The 16210-nt window shown below is 40.2% G+C and overlaps 1 long non-coding RNA gene across 1 annotated transcript; it reads left to right on the top strand.

The window, feature by feature from the left end:
- Positions 1 to 321: 321 nt before the first annotated feature.
- Positions 322 to 16097, top strand: LOC147800022 (uncharacterized). The gene is made up of 2 exons (XR_015424345.1): positions 322 to 709; positions 5680 to 16097. It is a non-coding gene; the product is annotated as an uncharacterized LOC147800022 (long non-coding RNA).
- Positions 16098 to 16210: the final 113 nt, after the last annotated feature.

Below are 16210 nucleotides of genomic sequence, written 5' to 3'. Positions count from 1 at the left end.
GGGCGGGAAGGATTGGCCAGGCACCTAGTGCCATCGTCACCCGTCGTCACCTGGAGGTATGCGGTAGTGCTGGAAAACGGTCGACCTTGCAGGACCTCTTTTAAGAGGCGCTGCGTGTCTGGAGGATTCTTCAAGCCCCCCCCCTCCACTATAAGGTCTCTTGTTTACACATACATGTACATCTGTTTGGAGAAGATCCTTGCTAACTTGCTAATACTCATTTATGCAGACATCTTTATTTACCCGATACATTTCTCTTGCTTATCTTTTCTCTCTCCTTTTTGCATATTTACAGAATGTGAGATGATTACCCCCCCCTTCCTCTATGGTATGAGTGACGTCGACTATACTGCTTGTGGCATGCAGGGCACTAGTCTGCCGTATGTGCCATTAATCTACAACAACAACCCTCCCCCACACTCTCCCCCGCCCACCGAAAGAAACCTGTCGTTCAAACTGCACGAGATTTCCAGCGGCATCTGCATTGACCGTCGTAAGAACGGACTGTCACTGGTAACTTAACTGTTAGTTAACTTGTACGGTACGGAATTCAGCAGTCGAGCACGGCAAAGTTGCTGTCACGGGTACCAGTTAATTCAAAACCACACGTGCCTCCAACTTCTTGCAGATTTTGCGTAAAAAGTGGCCTGAATTTTTTGTAATACCGACGGCAGGAGGCTGAATATTTCATCTGCCTGTGCATGAGATGGTGAGTAAAGTCATGGTTTCCATTTTAATAATACGGCCTATATCAGGCCCTATTCCATTTAGTAGTATATTTTTGTAATCAAAACAATAGGTCCTACAGTGTATCTAAAATGGTGGCCCAGTATCTGGACAGTTGTCAACCATGCCAACTGGTCCTGGTTACCAGGGGCATATACAGACGCCAGTAATTATTCCCTACAGTTAACTTTTAGTCGTGTCCAGCAAGGTTCAATTTAGGAGGGAAAATACGAAGTTGTTTACCTAGAAAACACTTAGAATTTTTTCAGACCAGTCTCACTGAAGTGTTTTGTCAGTAAATGACTTGGTATTTTTCCTCTAAAACTAAACTTTACTGGACATGTTTTTGCTTTCAGGTGATAGAAAAAAGATAACTGTAGGGAATAATTAATGGGATCAGTATATGGAACCCTTCCCTCTGACTATCTTACCTTTGGCAACATCATACATACAGGATCAACATGCACATGAACATGTGTGACATTTTGCAGTGTTTGGCTGTTGTCTTCAAAACTTTTCACTCCCTAATCTGCCTTTCCAACCAATCAGTGGTCCACTTTCTAAGGAAACTTCCAGTAACAACTTAGTGACACTGCTACCAACTGTTAATTTTCAGCTTGTGTGCACAATCATGGTCTCTGTCGATGTTGTCATCTTTAACCCATAATTTCCCTCAAAAATCATACCCTGCCCTCTTTCTACAAATCTAACCCTACTGTTTGACGAAATAATGTCACTGTCATCTGGTTAGTCGAGTTTGAAAGCATAAATGTAATTGTTCTTTCTATATCCCTAACAGTCCTCAATCCTTCACCTGTTGGAGGACTGAGGACTACATGTATGTTAGGGTTAAAGATAGAGCCAATGATTTATTTTCCGTTACAACATGGGTATTTTTCCGTTTCACCAAATCCTGAATTCCGCTTTAGAAATTCTAATTCTGTTCCATACTTTAGTAAGCATGAAATAGGAGAGCATGTTTTAAACTATGCATGGAAACCATTTGCCAAACCATACTCCCCCCCCAAAAAAAAGGAGAAAAGAAAAGATATGAAAATGAAAGAAACAAAAATTGCTTGGAAATGCTCTGCAATTAATGTTGGATTTTCGCCTTGCCCGACTCTGCAACGTTTCCAACTTTTTTATAGTTTTCTGTAGTTAAAAAAAAACAAAACCACACACAATAAATACAGCATCCCCCACCCCTCGATTTCCCACTGGAGCGATTGTTCAAAACTTGCTATGATTAATCAACGGACAATTCATGTGTTGCTCCTCATGTATAAAATCAGATTGCATTTAAATACATGTAGAGTGAAGTCATAGAGTAGGTCTTGCATGCAACAGTCGTTGATCACAATATGCTAATGTTGGACATCAACCCACCATTTTATCATTTGGCCGAGGTGCGACAAAATTCCGAAAGTTCACACTAAATCTAAGCCTGAAAATGCATGTTTGTGACTGAAAACTTTACTCCTCAGTTAACACTTCCGAGAGCACATTCAGTTATGGTACATCAAGCTTATTAGGTTTCGTTTAATTCAAGAAATATGTAATCAGTCTTCTGTTTGCTGCCATGGTTTCATCATTGCCATGTGGTACTAGCCTTGTCTCAAGGCATCTATCCAGATTCACAGACTGAATTCCCCATGTGTGCAGTAATCATATACATGTATGAGTATGAACTTGCTTGCACCTTGATTTCATTCCTAGTATACTGCACTTGTGAGTGGCCAATGTGTGTGTACCGTACCGCGCTGCTGTGCTGTAGCCTACCGGCTGCCACTGCACACCTGAGGCGGCATGCACGCCATAGCGCTTGCAAGTATCGGTACTGGGGCGGACGACTCAATCATGGGGTGGAGTGGTGCAATTTACCGTGTTTCCAGCACAATTTGTTCATTAACAGCAAGCATTTTAAAAGGTTTTGGTAGGCATTAACTTTAGCGCTTTGCGGAAAGTTTTCTTTTACTTTTTAAGCTATTCTAATTGTGGGACTATTTCGCAAGTTCTGTTTCAAGCAGTGGATTCCATTTCAAAGTGTTGATTCTGCAAATTCTATCCATTTTCCGTGATTGCGGAAAATCATTGGCTCCATATAGGGAAGGGGTACTGAAATTTACCACCACCATCGAAAGAACAGGTATAGGCCTATCCTTGTTCATACATGTCATAAATGCATAGGTGTTCCCAGGGCTTGAAATTGGACTAACCATCAAGTCGCAAGTACTTGCTCCCTAGACAGTTTAATTTGTCAGTTTGCAGGAGCAAGTAGCTCCCATACGCCATTAAAGATATATGTTCTATAAAATTCAACAACTTAAGGCCAAACAAAATAATACTGCTTCCTATAACATTGAAAAAAAAATAGGTTGGTTTGGCGGTGGTATCTTTTTTTTTCTTCTAAAGGTTTTAGGTCACATATTTTGGGGTGGGGAAATCCAGAATGTTAATAAGCCAGAAAAAGAAGACAGAGTTTGAAACAATTACAATCAACCTGGTGACTGTGAATTTGAAAAATAACTAACTTTGATGATGTAGCAATTGGCTGGGAGGTACATGCACATTAATTTACACAGCTGTAGATGACATATGTTGATATATTTGTGTTTAATTTTGTCATTGATTAATTAGATTGTATAAGTTGCATTTAACAAATCAGAATGATTTTACTAACTAATGCTATCACTCAACAAGTTTTGTACAAGAAATACCTGTACTTGTATACCACTGTGTTTTTGGGAGGTAATGAGGAAGTGGTTGGCTGTGAGAGACCTTTGAGATTTTGAGCTAACCGAATTTCTGAGCAAAGGCAATTAAATGACTTTTTAATGACCACTTGCTTTAACCCTAACCCTCCTCAATCCTCCAACAGGTGAAGGATTGAGGAGGGTTAGGGTTAAGTAACATTGAAAAGGAACGGCCATCGTAAACACAGTGAAATCAACCATAAGTATTGTTACACTCCCGCAAACTGTTCCCGTATATGCATGGAGATTATAGTGTACGTGTTATTTCTATACACACACCACTTACCCCACAGCGAGCCCGCAATGACCATCTAGATTACATGCATTGTACACAGCGCATTAATTACCACGCGTGCACTATGCTGCAACATGCCCTTGAACCGCTACTCCGCGACACATTTCCAACTTAGTCATTTTCCCCCAAATCTTTCTCGGAGTCGATCCTACCTTCAGTCACACATAGGACCCATACATTCGACCCACACAGATGCCTGCAGATGTGTCAGCCAAGATGCATGGAACAAGTAACAGGGAGAAGTTAAAATCTGACCAGCCATATGAAAACGTTAGTCTCATCTGCTCAAACAGTGCGCATTGCATGGGCTAAATCAGCCTATTTTTGTGAAAACTTACATATTTCTGAAAAGTCGACATCGGTAAAAATGCATTTTGCTGTAAAAACTATTTAGTGAAACTGCTGAATAAAATCACTTTAAATTAATTGCCATTTTGTTGGAATATCAGTTTTTATACAGAAACAAAATGGACACTTTCTATAGAGAGATAGCAAAAACGGCCCATTTCGCTTTGTCCCTCTGTCTTTCCCAAGCCGTCACTCATTTTCCCTTGATTGAGTGGTCTTGGCCTAAATGGTTTAAGAATAGTAGGGATATGAGCTTACCATTGATATAACACTTGACACGATTGGATACTTAATTTTATTGGAAAATTGAATAGTGCAAAAGTCTTGACCAACAGAATTTAGCCTCTGAAATTGACCCGGGCACTCAAGTGTTGAGGAGATATCCCAGATGTTTCACATACGAACCAAATGCATACGTCATCACAATGGATCCAATTCAGCCTTCTCCTCACAAAGTTGATTTGTTTGTATACATTTTGACATAAAATCTGATGTGTAATGTACTATTATTCCAACACATTAGTTTTAGGACAAATTTAAAGTGTAAATTGACAATTTTGTCAATTTTACCGGCTCCACTTTCGGAATGCACCAATGTGATAGAAGGCACCTAAGTGCTGGAATTCCCCATCGCACCAATCAAATATTGTACACAATTAATCAATCAATAAACCACCAGTGAAGCTCAAGAAGTCCACTGAACTGTGCATCCCACACGTGCGACCACCTCATGGGCACACACACACACACATAGGCCAATCTTTTATGAGAAAAATTGGGCCAAATGTTTCAATATGTAAGAAAAATCGACCATTTGTTACAACATGGGTAACATCATCATCATATTTTCATGACCTGTGCCCATAATCATCCCCAGGTCCCCACCGGGTTTGTACTAATTTATCATTCCCCAACACGGTTTTATTCCTTTATTGAAAATTTGGATACTTTTTGCATCTATTCACGATCTGTGGTTGAACAATGATGATGAGATTTATGTATACCCTGTATTACCAGTGGTCTGGTTCAGCAGATCCCAATCCTGTCTTGGTGCAATGTTCTCTATTGACACTGTAGATTGTGCAGTTAAAAACCTCCGCTGATTTTGCTTTTAGCTGGTCATTATGTTTTATTAAAGAAACTTCGGCAGTGATATCGAGTATCTCCAAACTGATATATTGGTGATTCATCATTCAAGTAGATTTGGATATTGGAAAAAGCCAAGCAGCCCATGAACAAATAAAGGCATCCAACATTTTGTTTTCATGGAAGGAAATAAATTCTTTGTGATAGGCTCAAAGATGCTGGGTCAAACCCTAACTGCAGTTGTGCACAGTTGCAAGAAAATTAGGCACATGTAGGTGCACGCATTCCATAGCGTACATGGACAAACCAGTATGTACATGTTTGCCCCTTGGGAAGAGACGTGGGTAAAAGGTGACCTTGGTTGAGCTCAATGAGCATTGGCAATTCTTCACTCAGTAAATGTAGGCTACATCTTATATGGGCTGAATCACAAGAGTGATTGTTTTTGTTTTGTTTTTCCTTTGCCTGCAGATTTCATGACCTTGTTCTGCCCTGGGGCAATCCACTTGGCACCGTGTCTGAGATGATAGAGATCTTTTTAGCAAGCTTGCTAAGCAAGGACTACATGTACTTCTTCATGATCAGCAGCATGTAGACATCACATGGCAGCTGACATCCTGTAGAGGGCAGTCTGTCTGCTGCTCATTGGTTAACTTGTACATTGTACTTGCTACTACGAGCAGGAAAGTCCACACAACGTGCATCGCACCATGGACCGGCTAAGACGTCAGATGTAACTGAGTTGACACATTTAATATCCAACGTCATGCATGTGCACTCTGCGCAGCAACTAGTCAGTATGTGAAGGGTGACACATTTTGCAGTCCTGCTGCTTTTTTCTTCTCATTGGATACCTGCAGGATACCACCAGGGGCTACATGTACATCCCACAGCAGTTGCGCATCAAGTAATTGCCCTAAAGGCTTCAGGAAACTAGTCAGGCCGCAGCAACGGCAGCCCCCATCAGCTGTTAGTCAGCTCAATCATTTGAACTATGTCATTTATACCTTACATATCGTCAGTTTGATCTTGACATCATTTGAATTCACATCACCTGTGCGTCAGCTCCTTGATCCCAAAGACTTATTGACTGGAAATCTGTTGTACCAGAAGTCATGAGTCTCCGAATTAACTTGCCTATATATAGTCCACATCACTTGACCCCCCAAAGACTTGTGCAGTTGCAGGATATCTGTCATTCTAGAGGTAACAATGCACCTGAAGGGAATCAGTGGAATCTACACAGCGCGCACCTGCTACAAAACTCCTGAACAGTTAAACAGTGTGCATGCAGTTCACATACCTGGGGTCCTGACCTGTAGTTGGAGTCCCCCAGTTTCATCTCAAGCAACAAACTTTCAGAGTGTTGAGCTTCAGCGGATCGGTTTATCTCCATGCAGTGGATAAAATAAAACTTCTTTTGCTACATGTAGGCATGAATCCTACACATACAGTTGCCGAACTTTATACAGATACACATGTGTTGTACATCAGCCCGTTAACCCCTTTGAAAGCCTGAAGCCATTCGTCAATCGTGGCGCGAGACTTCCCACATGGAATTGCTGAACAACTGCAGAACCTACAAGTCCACCACTGGATGTGCTGTCCCTATCCACACCTGACTTGCTGGTGTCCGTCCATCCATCCTCCGACACTGAATATTTAGCTTTGTGAGAGAAGCCGTTTGCAAAGCTGTGTATATACTACACTTGCAACTGTTGAGGAATGCGCTGTAACCCTCTGTGTGGACCCACTGTGAAATCATGTGTCGGCTTTTCCACCCCTGACTTGTTGGTATCCATCCATACACCTGCCATCCCTGATTTGGGGGCCTTATGTGAGTTATTGCTCGGCCGGTAAAGCCATGAATGAACTACTCCTGCAACTGAGGGATGCCCTGTAACCCCTTTTGTGGATCCATCGTGAATTCCTATGACACTGCTCATTGACCATCCAGTGAATTTCCTTGAGAGGAAACAACCTGGTTGTTAGTGTTATGCTGCTGACCGCAATTCAGGAACAATGAACGATGCATCCTGATGGACATTTGAACTCCGAGCTGTTTGATAAAACATTTAGAATAATGGCAAGACAGAGCTGAGCCTTCACAGAACACTCTGTTGAACTTGGAAGCGTGTGCATTTTATTCTGTTGCAGTAACAAAAATATTAAAAAGTTTGTAATGACATGGAAAACTTCTTCATTAATGAACTTTTCTTTGTTGAGCAAAAGCTAAAACTGTGAAACGGGTTCCTAAAGACCCACTTCAGTTGCTGCATCCTGTTCAGAACTGCAAAAAGGCTTGGTGTGACGTGTGTCACAAATATGTGTTTGGAGAGACAGGAATTCCCAAGATTCCATAAAACTGGAAATTCAAAAATCAAAGAGCATTTCTGTGAGGGCTGGTGATGTTGGTGATGGTTGAGCAATGCCTGTTGGGTGCTGGGTACTGGATTGGATATGCGTGTATTTCTTAAGCAAATCATGCTTTCAATTTATTCAGAACTTGTCAGCAAAAAGAGATGAGTTAATTTTGGATGTATTATACATGTAACATGTATTCAAATCTAAAATCAGATGTGAAGATTGTTTTTCATGGTCAGCAACCTGTGTGTTGTCTCGGTGAAGCATATGTGTATGCGTTCAAAGTAATTTGAAAGGTGAAACAATTCTGGTCTTAGAACCAGACCTAAAAAAGTACACAATATTTCTAAAATTCTTGTGAACACTGGAATCTGTCAAAAGTACACAAAGTTATCACACTACACAACTGACCAGTCTAGTACCCAGCATTCTGAGTATAATCAGTACTGGCATGTTATTTAAAACTGCAATAATTATGACAGCCTTTTCATCAAGTCTTTGTTATGAAGTGCTACATGTAATGAACTCAGATTAGTTTGAAGGAATTTGAAATAATGAAAAAAATGGTGTAAGAATTTCCTTCAAAGGCAGAATTCTTTTATTAATTGCAAAACTTTGAAAAGTTCATCAATTTGGTAAAGTTCAGGAGGTTCCCTTTACCTCTTGTGAAACCGTATTTGGAATCTAAGTTATGTAATTGATCCATTTGGCAAAATTCAGCTAGTCCACATTAACATGTAAAGACGCATTTTGAAGTTTAACTTATTTAAATCCAGCCAAGTCTTTTATAGGTGTATGCCAGTACTGATTTTTATATCTTAAAGCCCATTTTAACATCAATTTATCAATTGTCCTTACCAACAGGCAAACTCAAATCTCTCGAAGCACCCTAGCGCATACAAGTCCCCCCTGGTGTGGGCTGCGTGTTCCCCGTCCACAGGCGCCGACAGGTTCCGGTGAGTTGCCTTGCTGCATAACTTGTGATCGGTTTGTTCAAGATGTGTTACAACTCTCGGATCATTAAATGCTGGGGTTGGCAGCAACATGGTAAGGATCCTGTTAACTTTGACAATCAGTTTATCTTTCTACGAAGCAGATGTGTGTATTCAACACTCCAAGCATTGTGAATAAGGAACACTTCTTGCACTTACTGTGAAATTGCTTGCTTGGTATTTCAGAGGTTCCTGTACATTGTGGTTTTTGATCTAACTGAATGGAGCATTTACGAGTGGTTACTTTTTGTTGGTTTGCTCTGATGCTTTTGAATGTTTGCGGATTTTAGGCAGTTTTCTTGGTCCCATTTGTGATTAACTTCCATTGTGTTAACTCTTAAACTTCCATGCCATTTGTTGTGTTGACGTGTTCCACATTCAGCTTTTGTGAAGCATTTTATCTGATGAAAAAGGCCACCTCTGTGGACTGCCACTTTAAAAAGTCCTGTTAACAGTGATACACTGCATCTGATTATATCATAAGCATTTTTTTTTTAATTTTGAGACAGAAAAGTATTGCTACCTTGCACAAATCTTAACCCTTGAGGGCACAAAAGAAATTATAGTCAATTTGACCTACAAATCCAATAAGTTCAATTCAGAGAGCTTTTCTCTGGTGTACCAACAGTGTCTTTAACTAATCCCAAAGTGAACTGATTCCTGAAACATTAAAAACAAAAAATTCAGATTCAGTTTCTGTAAACTGCAAATAGTTTCACTGAGAAAACCTGAGCCTAACAACTTTTTCACTTGCTCAGTCTTTGCATCGTAAAACTTGCAGAAAATTCAAATGTGATCCATTCAGTGTATTTTTGGGCTGATTAAGTACATGTAGCTAGCAATATCTGCAGGAGCCCATCCACGCAGCTAGAAATACATGTATCACAGGCATCAAACAGCTGGGGAAAGCACAGGAGCCAAACTCTTGAAACTGCCCTTGAAAAGTCCTGGTGTGCCAGAGAGGAAGAAGCATGTTGCTGGATTGCTTGATGGATGATGTACCCAGGCCATTCACTCTGATGATGGGAGGGGGGTGCACATTTGTTCCCCAATTTTTGTTGACTTTGGATTTTCAAAAAAGGGAGAACTTTCAAAAATATTTAAAATGTAAATGTTAAGTCCTTCAACACCTTTCATCCTGCCACCTTGTGGCCTCTGGACAAAGTGAGGCATCTTGTATGATCAAACAGAAAAACAATACGTTATTTCTGCATGTACATGTAACTAATTCAAAATGACCATGTGAAATTGGAACCTCAATGCCATGTGTCTATGGCACAGTTTGTCCAAAGACAGTGACTTCTGACTGTTCAATTCACTGTTTCCTTCAGTGCACGTTTTTTAAATCCCCCATTTTGTGTGTATAATAACTTTGTGCCTCCATCAGGAGAGCAGAAAAGCTACACACTTCACAGAGATCCCATTGAAAATGCCCTTGAGAAATCAGGGAAAATAGTCAGAAAAATCAGGCAACAAGAAAGGGACAAATGCGTTTCCCTTCTCCCTCAATGAGGAGTGAATGGCACTGGGGATGAAGTGGCAATCTACCTGTTGGTATCCTTCACAGAAACTGTGGCATCGGGCATGGGGGGCCAGTCCTGGCTACAAGGTCCATGGTAAGTTTAATTGAAGTTTGTAGAATTAATTCATGCACTGTGTAGACATCCTCATGTGTTGCTTGATAAACCCAAGGTACATCTCATGGCTAGGAGTGGTACACTGGCTGCATAGACAAACACAGTATTGCACAGATAGTCTTCAGTCTACGGCAATACCAGTACACTTGATCAAGGCATTGACAAGGCAAAAACTGATGCTAAAAAGGAGGCGAGTAATAACTTTGGTGGCCTGATGTAGACATTTTTTGGTTCCATTTTGATATGTTTCAACTGTCCGCATAAATGTGGCTGTTACATGCACGTCGGCATGAATTTTGTTTGGTCACAAGTAAAACTGACAAGTCAGTTGCAGTATCCAGTCCACATGATATTTTCAAAAGTGGCTCGTAAAAGCTGCTCTCATTTTCAAATATGTAGAGGCTGTGCAGTCCAACTACTGCAGTCAGTGATGTCTGAAGCCAATTGTCTGATAGCCAGACACACACAAGCCTCATGTCAGAGACTCTGGGATTGTAAGAGTTCCATTCTTGGCTATTGTGGCCCTCCAAGAGACATCATTTCATGGATACAGTCCTGCGTTCACAATGCCTGACTTTGCAATCTTGCATGGTGTTGTGCCAAATGGTTTCTCCTTTATGCTGCAAAGACTGCAGACCCTTCAAATTGTGCTCTTTCATAACGAGAGTGAAAACCTGACTCAAGCAGCACAGGAACAGCAAGCCTGGATGCACCCCAGCTGAGACCTTTTGAAATATAAAGTGTCAAATCCAAAGGTTTTTTGGCCTTTTTTGTAACTGATTTTTCCCCCCGGAACCACAGCCCTTGGCTAACTCTATCCAGTCAGATGGCCACTTTTGTATTCTCTTGCTTTGCAGTCTCTACACCTACCCTCCCTTGTCAAAATTCTGCCCTGTACATTTGAATAGCCAGACACAGCCTTGACAATGCCTTGATCAAGTTAAATGCTTCCCTTTTTGAAGTCCATCTTGAAGTAAGCAAACATGTACATTTTGCTTAACCCATTATAGCAACCCTACTGTGGCCCCCCAGTTTTGAATGCTTTGCAGCTTTGTAAATGATGTCATTATACATCCGTTGCTGCAGGGTCCCTCTCAATTGGTCCTGAGCCTGTAATCAAGGACAACCTGAATTTAATCTGTGGCTGTACTGTTTGTGTTCATTCCCTTGTGGTCCTTCAATCAGTGGGCCTTCTTGTACCCTCCCAACCTGTCATAGTTTGTACCACACCCATGACTGGGTGACAGCCTAGGAGTCATGTTCTAATGAACCGCAGTTACGGTAGAGAGCATATCTCATACTGTATGCTAAGTGGAGAATATTTTGTCCACAAACACCTTCAACAGGTGTTTCATAAATTTATCAATGAAGTAGTCTGAATTGACACCTTGTGGCAAAATATCTTGCTCACGTAGATAAAGACCCATCTTCATGTTTGTTGAAAATGTTTATAAACCTTGGCTGACAAATGTGTAGATTGATCCTGAGTCTGATCATCAGTCATGTGTACATTTCAATGAAATTTGTCCTCAAAGTATCATCACTGACCACAAATTCAGTGTTTATTTTCACAAGGGAGATCTGTGTTGTTAGCCTTAGATTAATTGCAGCAATTGCTGTTTCCAGATTCCAATCTGTCCCATAGTCAGCAAATTTAAATGACATTGAACTGCGGGCACAGTAGAGGATCAAAATGATAATTGAAGAAATATGACCTGGTATTGCCTTGGACTGAAGACTATCATGCTCCATGTACCAGATCTGAAAATACAAAGAGCAAAAGAAATAAAACGGGGTGAAAGTCAACCATATCCTTGAAAATACCTAGGAAATGACTTCCACTGTTTGCTTTTCATAGAACATTTTCCCCCCCTCCAAAAAAACACCTAGTGGCGTGCAAAATACAAGAAGCAAAGAGTTCATGTTTGTTTAAGATTTTCCCATTGTCATATTTCCAAAGACTAAACCATCCTCTGTAGAAAGGGAACAATTAATAGGATGCCAATGAAATAGTACTCTTGACATTAGGAAACCAACCAAAGTGTGCAAGCTACTTTTAAAATTCACAATGGAGTTAATTTTTTTTTACGGACAAGAAAATAGCTTCTTTTATAACCAAGTGTACGATTTTTGGTCTTGAAGTCTTTGACAAAGCACCAGTAGCCATTCAGATTTCATAGTTGTTTGTATGCTGACTGCATATGCCATGTTCAGGAGTTTAAACACGCGCAGGGAAAGAAGTTTTTGACAAAGCACCAGGAGCTTTTCAGATTTCCTAGTTGTGTATATGCTAACTGCATATGCCATGTTCAGGAGTTAAAACACGCGCAGGGAAGAAGTTTTTGAGAAAGATCAAGTAGCTTTTCAGATTTCCTAGTTGTGTGTATGTTAACTGCATATGCCATGTTCAGGAGTTAAAACACGCGCAGGGAAAGAAGTTTTTGACAAAGCACCAGTAGCTATTCAGATTTCCTAGTTGTGTGTATGTTAACTGCATATGCCATGTTCAGGAGTTAAAACACGCGCAGGGAAAGAAGTTTTTGACAAAGCACCAGTAGCTATTCAGATTTCCTAGTTGTGTGTATGTTAACTGCATATGCCATGTTCAGGAGTTAAAACACGCGCAGGGAAAGAAGTTTTTGACAAAGCACCAGTAGCTTTTCAGATTTCCTAGTTGTGTGTATGTTAACTGCATATGCCATGTTCAGGAGTTTAAACACGCGCAGGGAAAGAAGTTTTTGACAAAGCACCAGTAGCCATTCAGATTTCCTAGTTGTGTGTATGTTAACTGCATATGCCATGTTCAGGAGTTTAAACACGCGCAGGAAAGAAGTTTTTGAGAAAGATCAAGTAGCTTTTCAGATTTCCTAGTTGTGTGTATGTTAACTGCATATGCCATGTTCAGGAGTTTAAACACGCGCAGGAAAGAAGTTTTTGAGAAAGATCAAGTAGCTTTTCAGATTTCCTAGTTGTGTGTATGCTAACTGCATATGCCATGTTCAGGAGTTTAAACACGCGCAGGGAAAGAAGTTTTTGACACAAATGTGTCAGTATGAAGAAATCAATTTTGAAGAAGTCGTGATTAAACAGCAATTGCTCTTGGGGGAAAAAACCATTGTGCATAATCTATAACATTTGTTATGTTCTAGAAATTTCTAGTCCTGATTTCTAAGTACTGATATCATTGATGAAATGTGATCACACAGTAATTTAGCAACATTTGTTTGGTCGTGATGGTTTCGAAGGGTATCAGAAATCTTTTAATTTAGGGCAAGATTTTGAATTTGCAGTCGCTTAGCTCTTTCATTTTCTACAGAGGATGGTTTGTTTTTCATAAATTAATCTTTCTGTAAAAAAGTACCTTTTTATGAATTGCGTTCATTGTCTGAAGTCAAATAACTTAAGCAGGCTCCAGAAAAATCTGCAATTGCCGACAACAGATACGCTTGGCTGTCAAAAAAAAAAAAAAATGACCAAAAAGTGAATATCACATCCGCTTGAGTATTCTTTCCTGCACACGGTCTTTGTGAGCAGTAATTCACTTACATATGACCATTTTGGGGAAAAGGAGCAATTGAAAGTACATTGCGCCAAAGGGCTTTTGCCCAGAGGTCACTTTCAAGTTAATGATCTACCATAAGTCTTCCGTTCTTGTTAGTTTGCAAATGGTTCCACGTAAATCCCTGTGGAAGCCTCAAAGATACTGCCATTACTGTTGGCACATGCGCTGCAACTTGAAGGCATTCCTGGTAGAAAATGTGACTTTTGAAACGGCAAGATGTTAGTGCAACTTCTAAAATGCATCCAAACACCAGAAATGCTGACTCAGATTGAGTCATTTGAACAGCATCTTTCGTATTGGTATCTTGCTACAACCTCATATTTGGCATGACTCTGAGGCTCTGCCATGTAGCAGTGATTGCTACAACAGGGCCACGTACAAGCGAGTTCAACATAGCAACATGACAGCTATTTTCAAACTGCTGTTTTGTTGGTCCTCTAGTGTTTTGGCAACACAGTCTTTGTGCTTAGAATCAAGTGTACCAAAATCAAGCTTAGTTGAAGCTGAATGGCGGAGGGATAGTAAAGTTGTACTTAACGACAATCAAGCAACCGTTGGCCATCATGAAATTTTCATCACTTTTGCCTGGCTTACTGTGGCGGCAGTTGTGGATTTTTCTGGACCCTGTTTAGGTTAGCATGTGAGCATGTGCAATATCTGTGATTATGTAGACCAGTGTACACCAAACTGCCATGAGATTGTAAGGGTTTATGAGAGCAATACATGAGGATGTAATTGTAAAGTGCATGAATTAATGAAAACTTCAATTAAATTTAGCATGGAGTACGGGACAGGCTAACCCCGTGTCATTGGATGCCATAGTTTCTACAGATACCAACAGGCAGATTGCTACCACATCATCCATCAAGGCTCAGAGCAACATGGATATTCAAAAGGGTGTATCAGGGCTGTAACCTAAAATGGTTTGGACAAATCTTGCGAGGGATAAACCACTTTTTGCAGTGCAATCATATTGCAAACATGCACACATTTTTTTAAGCGAAAAAAAATGTCTGGCGTCATCTGCATATTTGGTATTGACAAATTTTTTTGAGTTTGGCATTTGTGCATAAACCAGACTGCCCATCAGTCAGGGAGACTGAAAAAAAAACCAAATTGTGCCTACCAGTTTGTCGTAAGCTGGGAGCTGCGGCATCTTGATAAACATTTCAGCAGTATTCTTTAAATCCAAAAGGGCTCTGGTCAGTTGAAAAAGAAACCGCTACATGTGCATAACACAGTTGCGAAAATGGAAGACATCAGTGAACGTTGTTTATTCCCTTTTGCAGTTTTGGGAAATTCCGAATACACTGTTGAAAGTTTTTCTAAAAGCTGCTCTTGCTGGGAAGATGAAAAGGTTTTTGTGGTGGCTCATTTTTTTAAATCTTCTGACAGGTCATTGTACTTTTTAAAAAGAGAACGTTTTGAGTCCTGTATTCTGGAGCTTTGCTTTAAAAAGAATTCAATCAAGTAAATAGTATTACGTCTTGAGCTGCAGTTGTTTTGAATTTTTTTTAAGACGAGATATAGTTTGATGCAGTTTATCACTGACTTAAGGAGACAAACTAACAATTCCTATTTGGCCTTGAATCTGTGGCTTATCAAAATGATACCACAAACGAGGTCACTCAATTTAGTTTTGAAGGTATTAGTTACGTGCATTGGTAGAATCTAAACAGACTACCATCAACTAAGAATTAACTAAATGTCTTTCCTTTATGACTCCTGAAATTACTGCATTGTGATGGAACATTACAGTGCAACAAATGGCTGTATTTTAGGAGTTACACTTTAGAAGTTTATCACAGTTTGAGGTCAACATTAAGCGCCTTAAAGGTCTAGCAGACATCAAAAAGCATCTAAGAAAACCAGCAGAAGGTTACCATGTTGTGAAATGTTTCATTTCCTTTAGATCAAATCCTGCAATGTAACATGGAGCATTCCGAGAATATCCAAGTGATGCAGTTGCACATAAGTGTGAGATTGTACCATTATTTGCAATCGTTTTGGAGTTGTAGAAATACAAATACATCTACTACGTAGAAAGTAAACTAGTTGTTGGAGTTAATGCGATCCTTATTATGTTGCAGTCAACTTGGGCATTTTTGATCAGGAGAGTTTGTATACATCAAGAACAACTGATTGCGAGTTAATGCAGTGGGCAACTCACTGGACCTGTTGGTGTCTGTGGGCGGGGAACACGTGGCCCACACCAGGGGGGACTTGTATGCGCTAGGGTGCTTTTTTTTTTGGTCGCTCAAGTTCAATGTCAAGTTCAATGTCAAGTTCAAAGCCAAGGTCAAGTTCAAATAAAATTTCTTTGAAAGAAAAAAATTTTTCTCCAAGAAAAGATTGAGGGCGCCCTTCTATCAAACTTGACTACACAAAACACATCTAACAATTACACCCACACAAGATTGAGGGCGCTCTTTCTTTTTTATTGCATC

Source organism: Acanthaster planci, linkage group LG02 (assembly GCF_054643075.1).
Source record: "Acanthaster planci isolate LZ-2023a linkage group LG02, COTS_SCS, whole genome shotgun sequence".
Lineage (NCBI taxonomy): Eukaryota > Metazoa > Echinodermata > Asteroidea > Valvatida > Acanthasteridae > Acanthaster > Acanthaster planci.
This window is presented reverse-complemented; position numbering and strand designations above follow the sequence as displayed.